The following is an 8,528-nucleotide window of genomic DNA, read 5'->3' on the forward strand; positions in this document are numbered from 1 at the left end:
TAAGTCAACAGCAAAAAAAGCAGCAAAAAAAGCTGGAGTTGCACTTCATTGTCTCTCAGGATGGTTGGGTGCCAACTGAGGCTCCCTCATTGCCCCACTGTGATCTAAGTATCCAGAGAATCCTCCTTTTATTTTACCATATCTATTTTCATTTTAAACACGTCAAACATAAAGAAGGTGAAAACGGCGAATCCCAAGGGCCAATCAGGTACTCACCTCAGAATTCTTACTCAACCCTTAAAAGAGAAACTAGCAAAGCCAAGGCTGTAAAGGGCAGCAGAAATAAGAGAAGAAAGAATGTAGGGCAGAAGCATCACAAATGGCCTGGAATCTGCCTCTGTCCTTCTGAGGCAAATCAGCCATATGCCCCTCCCCCATTCATTCCAAATTCCCTCCCAATGTAGCATTATTCCTGAAAAATTTGCTGATAGGGAAGTCTCCATCTAAAACTGGATCTAGACACATCAAAAATTGATTTAAAGTGGTACCTCGGGTTAGAAACACTTTGGGTTAAAGTCTCTTTACGGATGTAGCTAAATCATGACATCAACAAAATAATGTATGGTTGTAGAAAGGAACATATCCTCTCTCTCTTCCTCCTTTTGTGTATCCCCTAAATGAATTCTGAGGTTTTTCCCAATTCTGTGGAGCAGATTTTGGGAGGGTTCAGAGCACCTACATGCAAAAGAGAGAGGAAATTCTCTTGCACAACTGTAAATCTTTACACTAATGGTCTGAGTTAACCAGATACTGCTCATTGTCACAGAATTTAAGGAAATGTAATACATTCCTTTTACATAATAAATATTTGTTTTGAACAAGACGGACACATTTTGTCCTGGACTGCATCCCAGTGGTGGAGAGATCCGGAATCAACTGGGGTGAAGCAATCAATGCATTTTTTTTTACTTTGTTCAGAAGGGTATTTTATATACACATCTCACTCTGAATCCTCTTTCCGGACAAGCAAGTGGCATTATGAGAGTTAAAGGACACAGACCAGGCAGGCAAAACAATACGGAAGGGTGCAGAGTGGGGCCAGTGAGAGATATGATCCCTCTCATTGTTCGTGCAACATGCAAGGGAAAAGGAGGAAGGGAGAGAAGGAGACAAGGAGAGAGTCTGCATGACCAAGAATTACTAGGCCTTTTTTCCTTGTCTGAGTAGCAATGTTACCGGTAATAACACTTAGTTTGGATTGAATGCACTGGGTTTCATTCTCAAGGCAGTTGATGGTCTTCTCACTTTTACACATTATGGTTCCTTTAGAAAAGCAGGATGGGCAATGCAAACCATTTTCAGCCATTATGTTGCGATCAGGAACTGCCAAAATCAAAAGTATAGTGAGCATGTTAATGTCTTTGTCTGTTTTTGTATCTCTGTGTTGTATTAATGGAATCCACCCTAGGGCCTTCCAGTTTTGGTGGGGCAGCTGCAAGTACTCTTGGATAAAATATAATCTAGACACAATCTGGGTTCAGGACTGAGCATGGGACAAAGTCACCATTGTTCTCTGAGATGAATGACCTTTACATAAAGGGGGGTGGGGGAGTGTGAAGTTTCTTCCCTTCTCAATCTCTCAGAAGGTTTTCCTGCCATTGATTATGGTGTAGCCTGTATGAAAAGGTATACTCTTAGTCCCTTATCTTTGTACAGAGATTCTTTCTGTCTTCTGCACTTTAGCAATGAACTAACTGTCACTTTCTGTGAATTCCCTGAGACCTGCAGGTACAGGGCAGTATATAAATTCAGTAAATTATATTAATTAAGAATAACTGCCAGCTTAGACAGTGCTTATTTTGTCAATTAAAAGACTGACCAGAAACAGTTCAAGGGTCATTTAGGAGGACACCTGGATAAGATAGGTGGGTTGTAACCTTCTAATTTGGACCATCAAATTGAATGTTATCTTAAAGGGACCATAACCTGTTTATGAGCTGTTCATGCACCTAGGTATCCAATTATATTGCATGAAATATCATTCACGGCTAATTATGCATAGGGAATGTTATAAAGGCATCTTGAAGATTGTATTCTTATTCCCGATTTTTATTTTTATTATTTTACTTATCCACTTGGTTACTTAATGTAGGCAAAGTTCCTAAACTGACATAACTGACACTTCTTTAGACATTTCTAAGTCCTAGAAAATCAACATGACTCATGTCAGAATAAATCTACTTCTGAGGTAACCGTTTTGGGGAAGTGGGTCATTAAAATAGCAGATTAGCACAGCAGCACAACAAAGGAATGGAAGCTGCTCCCTGTGTAGTAATAAAACCAGGATTAGGTTTTATTAGAATATGAGGAATGTGACCATTCCCAGGAAAATACAAACTGCCAAGGCAAGGATGCTGCTGTGCCTATGAGAGGGACAGGACATATTCTGGTGGATGTCTTCATTGTAGGCCTCAGGTTGTATATATTTATGCATAACCATATATCATAAAGACACCAGAGTGCATTATGGTCCCACAGGAAACACAGAGCCTGGGTTACAGCATGCCTGGTACCCATGGAATCTCACATCACTTGGCTATAGGGGCGATGTGTAACCATATCTTAACATAGAGTAAAAACATGGCAGGGACAAGGGGCACTGGCACTGTGCAGGATCAGATCCTCCCACCTATCAGTAGGATGATCTGATCCTGCATGGTGCTCCTTTGAGGGCAGGAAGAAGGAGAGGCCTGGTTGGAAAGGCAACCCATCCCTTCTCTGGCTGATGTAGCTGCCAAGTAAAAGGTAAAGGGACCCCTGACTATTAGGTCCAGTTGCAGACGACTCTGGGGTTGCGGTGTTCATCTCAATTTATTGGCCGAGGGAGCCGGCATTTGTCTGCAACCAGCCTCTGGGTCATCTGGCAGCTGGCAGCATGACTAAGCCACTTCTAGTGAACCAGATCAGCACACAGAAATGCTGTTTACCTTCCCGTCGGAGCAGTACCTATTTATCTACTTGCACTTCTTGCTTTTGAACTGCTAGGTTGGCAGGAGCAGGGACCAAGCAACGGGATCTCACCCCATTGCCGGGATTTGAACCGTCGAACTTCTGATCGGCAAGCCCTAGGCTCTGTGGTTTAACCCACAGCGCCACCCGTGTCTCTAGCTAGGTCCCTCTTCTTCACAGTTTCTCCTCATGACTGCCTCCCCGTCCTGCCTGACTCTCCATCCCTTGAGAGCCCCTAATAGTCCTGAGCTGCTCAACCCAACCTGTAGCCACCTGGGGCTGTCTCACCCCATTTGAATGAGGCACAGATTCTCTAAGTACTGCTGATTGACTAAGGATCCAGGCCATGGCCAAATTCAGTGAAAAACCCTAACATGTTAATGATTCTAAATTGATGCAGAAACGTACGGCTGAGAGTTGCATTGTTACACAGGTCAGTCTTGCAGCAGTGCTTCTTCATCTGAAAGAATTGACCATCCCCTGCAGTGAAGCTGTAATTGCCTGAGTAACAGTATTCGAATAACGAGCATTGCTTCAAAAGTTGCTCTTGGAATTTCACTATGAAAAGAATTTGAAAGAAATATTTAGATATGGAGGTTTATTGCTCCTAAAACACATTCATTGTAATGGTTCCAATTTTCTGTAATGTCTGAATGAGAGCCTTTTCAAACAAACAACATGCAAAATATTATTAAATTCTGCATATCTAAGGTGATGGGCTTTATTAATTTATATATACGTACACACACCTATATATCATTGAAAGAAAAATATCAAAATGATTCCACTCATAATACATAAAGCATACAATAAAAACTTTGTAAAAAGAAAAGAAACAGATATCAATTAACCAATGGAAAGGTGTATTCTGAATGGCTTGTATGAGCCTGGTGGAATACACATTTTTCTGCAGGCATTTAAAAGATGCTTGCCAAGGATGGGTTGAATAATAGTGAGACAAGAGAAGCCAATATAAGTCAGATGATACTACCCTGGCCATGGCTAAGTTCCTCTCAGAAGTAATAAGAAATAGAAACCTACATACTGTAGATAAAACAATGTGACCACCTTTTAATCTTCCCTGTATTTCTTTTTTATTTTGCTTTTGAAAATGATTTTGTGGGTCTTTCAACCGAAATAAATAATGTTCTTGTTCTTGGCAGTATAAGTTGCATTTTCAGCTGAATTTGGGGGAACCACTTGAAGCAGCAATTTTGCAGAGCCATTTCAATGGCTTTTGTTTGATTTTCTCAATGCAAACAGCTAGAAGTCTGTAAAATTTGATAATAAACCCAATTTGCAATGGGGCGTGAATAATTTTGATTGCAACCATAGTTTGTAAAATACAACCAAAGCTGTCAAAGCTTTATTATGATCATAAAAGGTAAAGGTAAAGGGACCCCTGACCATTAGGTCCAGTCGTGACCGATTCTGGGGTTGCGGCGCTCAGTAAAAGGCATTAAATTTGAAATGAATGTAGAACTTCATTTCAGGTCCAATCTGCAGCATGAAGAATCAAGGCTTCTTCTATACTTCTGACAATACATGTGCCATACACTGCATTCTCTCTGCTAGTCGATCATAACCATTTACAGGGCAGGAAAATACTTCCCTGAACTCCTGTTGCCCAACCCAAGATACTTGGCAGAGGTTTAAAGACTGTCTCAAGGCAAATAAAAAAATAATAATGTAGCATCAACACTGACAACTGGGAAACACTGGCCTGCAAGCACTCCAGTTGGAGAACAGCCTTTAACAAAGGTGTCATAGGCTTTGAAGACACTTGAACTCAGGACGCAAGGGAGAAACATGCTAGCAGGAAGGCATGCTTGGCAAATCCACACCTTGATCAACTCCTGTCTGGAAACCAATGCCCCCACTGTGGAAGGACGTGTGGATCCAGAATTGGCCTCCACAGTCACTTACGGACTCATTGTTAAAACCGTGTTTATGGAAGACAAACTTACTCAGCTACAAGTGATCGCCAAGGAAGAAGACTTGGCAGTGCACTTCAACTGCACCAACCTCACTGTCCCATTCCCCCTCTCCCTCCAAGTATGTAGCAATGATGTAGGAAAAGATGGTCAAGTGAGCACCACCATCCCACCCAGAATAGCCCCAAGGTATTTTGGCACTTGAGGCGAACCACAAAATGGCAACTGCACACTCTAGGGAAAAAGGGATGGAAGATGGAAATCTGATGCTTGTGATCAGGTGATTTTAAATTCCCCATTTTCAAATGTTAGTGATTCCTTACTGCAGGATTGGGAAGCTGTGATCCTCCAGATGCTGCTGGACTACATCTCCCATCATCTCTGACTGGTGGCCAAGATAGATGAGGCAGATGGGAGTTCTCATTCATCTACAGCTTATGTGCCACAGCTTCCTTACAACTAATTTAGTAATTCTAAAAACAAAAGACAAAAAACAGATAAATCTTACCTAGATTTGTACGCAGAACACTGGCAGCACAGGAATCTTTATCAAATTTACAATTTGTTCTTAAATATCCATCATATGTCAGTCCAGTCGTGTTAAATGCCTCTATGCACTTCAGAGGCAATGCTGAGGACAGGAGCAAAAGATTAGTTCATGGATTGTTATTGTCATTAACATTATTATTATTTGGTTTTGAGGTTTCCTTCATTTGACACAGAGAAGGAGGTGAGAGAGAATTAAATCTTTTAAATGAAATGGGGTTCAAGTTAACAAGATCTTTCAATAAAATGAAATGAGTAAAAGCCATTGGCCAGAACACTGGTTTAATTATTTCCAGGAGGTAAACCCTCCCTGTCCAATGGCCCATTTTCCCTCCCATCCACTCTATCACTTCAATGCCTCCCCTCCCCTTACTGTTCAATTACAATCTTAGACATGAGTTTAGATAAAGGAGCAAAGGCCAGATGAGCAGGAGGAAGGCTTATCCCATCATTTAGGCATGAAAAAAAGCATTGTGGAAACTGGGTACCCTCTGCAGGAAAACTCTGTCCCATCACTTACTAGACCTGTTGGGGAGCAGATTTTGCATTTCAACCAGTTTTAAGCAGAGTTAAATGAACAGGGTTAGATCCAGGTTAAGAGAGTTGGTCTTTAAGGGTTCTACTAGCTATGCTAGGGCAACTCACCTATGAAAAATGTTGACGAATTTATTTATTTTTTGGAGGGGGTTAGGACAGTTAAGGGGGGGGGAAGAGGGGACGTCCTGGAAGCACATACTGTTCTGCATGACATGGACAAAGTGGAAATACAAACATTTTGATCCCTCTCTCGTAAGACTTGAATGGCCTCACAAAAGGTTTAGGCAAATGATGCAGAATTAGGCTACCAGTGGCTACTAAACATAGTACCTTCAGTTACTAGCATATTTCAAATATCATTATAAAATTCTATCCATTTTAGTTGCTCTTGGCTTCTAATTTTTTTGATTTATTTGTTTTCTGCACTTGCCTCCAAGCAGCTCAAGGCTGTGTACATGGTTCTCTGCTCCTCATTTTATCCTCACAAGAACCCTGTGAGGTAAGTTAACCTGAGGTATAGTGACTGGTCCAGGATCTCCCAGTGAGCTTTGTGGCTGAGTGGGGATTTGAACCCTGGTCTCCTGGATCCTTGCCTGACCCTCTAATTACTACAACACACTAGCTCTCTTAAATTCAGCTCTCCGGATTCCTCTGTCCTCTAAATATTATTACTGTAAAAGTTCCCCATCCTACTGGTTCCTACTTACCTGGAGAAAGCAGGGCCAAGAGGAGGCATGTGCTCAGGAGTGCCTTCATCATTCTAGAAAGAGAACTGATGCACATAGAGTCTTACTTGGAGGGATTTATAGGCTATGTGTTTGTGCTGCAGGCAACACTTTGGCATAAAGACATAGAGAAAATGATGAAATTCAAAGCTCACTGTTGAAATTGTCTGAATTATTTCACCACAATCTCATTAGTTGTCAACAGGCACTTTTCAATTTTTTTCTTCTATACAGTTACCGTATTTTTCGTTCTATAGGACACACTTTTTCCCTCCTAAAAAGCAAGGGGAAATGTGTGTGCATCCTATGGAGCGAGTGCAGGGGGGAGGCAGCTGGGAAAAGCCCCCAAGAGCCGCACACAAGCTTCGTGCGCTCTTGGGGGCTTTTCCCCAGAAGGGAGAAGGGACTGACTGGCCGCATCAATCTCTTCTCCCGCCTCGTGGAAAAGCCCACAGGAGCCACACACCCTTTAAAGAGCATGCAGCTTCTGCTGGTTTTGCGAGAGTTGGGGGAATTCCTCCAACTCGTAGAAAAGCCAGCAGAAGCCACGCAGCCCCTTTAAAGAGAACACGGCTTTTGCGGGGCCACTCTTGGGGGCTTTTCCCCGAGGAGGGACAAGGGACTGACTGGCTGCGTCAGTCCCTTCTCCCTCCTCGTAGAAAAGCCGACAGGAGCTGTGCGCTCCTTGATCTCCCCCTCGGAAAACTAGGTGGGCCCTATGGTCAGGTGCGCCCTATGGAGCGAAAAATACGGTAATATAAAATTTAAATTCTGACGGCACCCAATAAAGGAGCTGAGAACCAAAAAAGGCAATGGCAAAGCCCGGAAGCCACCTACAAGAAACCTCCTCAATACAGTCTCCATCTAAGGATTTCTCTTCTAAAGAAGAAAAAAGCCTGGATACTAGATCCATCCCAGCAAGGCTGCGAAGTATAGGATGAGCTGTGGTTAAAATGTTGACTTCATATTGCAGTGCACATGGCTGCAATGGAGGTTTCAACCAGTAAAACTGATCCACACAGAAAAAAAGAAGGGTGACTCAGTGGCAGCAAAGCAATCACTTCAGGGGCAGGCAAGTAAGGCTGAGGTAGAAAGTAGAGTGATACCTCTGGATACGAAAACTTCTGGCTACGAATGATTCGGGTTACCAACTCAGCTAACCTGGAAGTAGCTGCTCCTGGTTGCAAACTTTGCCCCAGGATGCGAATGGAAATCGCGCGCAGCAAGGAGGTCCCATTAGTGAAAGTGCGCCTGAGGATAAGAATGAATTAAGTTCTTAAGCAGAGGTACCACTGTAAGGTAATGTTACTGCAGGACCACAAACAGCTCCAAATGAGCAACTTGTTCCAAGAAAGCTGCAAAGTCAATTGAGGCCAGGTGACTATGCTCATCATTAGAAATAGAAAATATAATTCTGATCCAATTCCTCTGTTTTTGCCTTCGCTTACTGAGTTGGAAGGAACAATATACTTTTTCTCTTCTTCCAGGCTACTAATCAAAGTGCAATCAAAGCCTCAGGTGACTGCTCAGCTGGCAAAGCTAGACATAGCTCATGGCTGTTGAAAGGTGCCAGGGACACACTGGTAGGCACTTAATAGAATACAGTGACTCTAAGATTATTACTGAGAGCTGATTAAATCATTTTACTGAACATTGCCCCTCCTTGTTCTAATTGTGTCAGATTGTTGTGAAAGGCAGAGGATACTTTGAGCCAGCTGATTTGTTTAGTGATGACTAGACTTAGCCACATTGTCTTGAACTGAATCCAGCTACGTAGTTGTTTAACCCTGCTTCAAATCCCACCCTCCATTTTCAGAAGACAAGAAGAACCCTGCAG

The 8,528-nt window shown here is 42.5% G+C and overlaps 1 long non-coding RNA gene across 1 annotated transcript; it reads right to left on the bottom strand.

Annotated features, from left to right (window-relative positions):
• Window positions 1–865: 865 nt before the first annotated feature.
• LOC308590645 lies at window positions 866–6,784 on the bottom strand. Its single transcript, XR_014009835.1, has 4 exons — window positions 6,674–6,784; window positions 5,392–5,514; window positions 3,358–3,507; window positions 866–1,323 (listed from the first exon to the last, which is right to left on the bottom strand). It is a non-coding gene; the product is annotated as an uncharacterized lncRNA (long non-coding RNA).
• Between the last annotated feature and the right edge of the window lie 1,744 nt (window positions 6,785–8,528).

This window comes from Podarcis bocagei (assembly GCF_964188305.1).
Source record: "Podarcis bocagei genome assembly, chromosome: 7".
Lineage (NCBI taxonomy): Eukaryota > Metazoa > Chordata > Lepidosauria > Squamata > Lacertidae > Podarcis > Podarcis bocagei.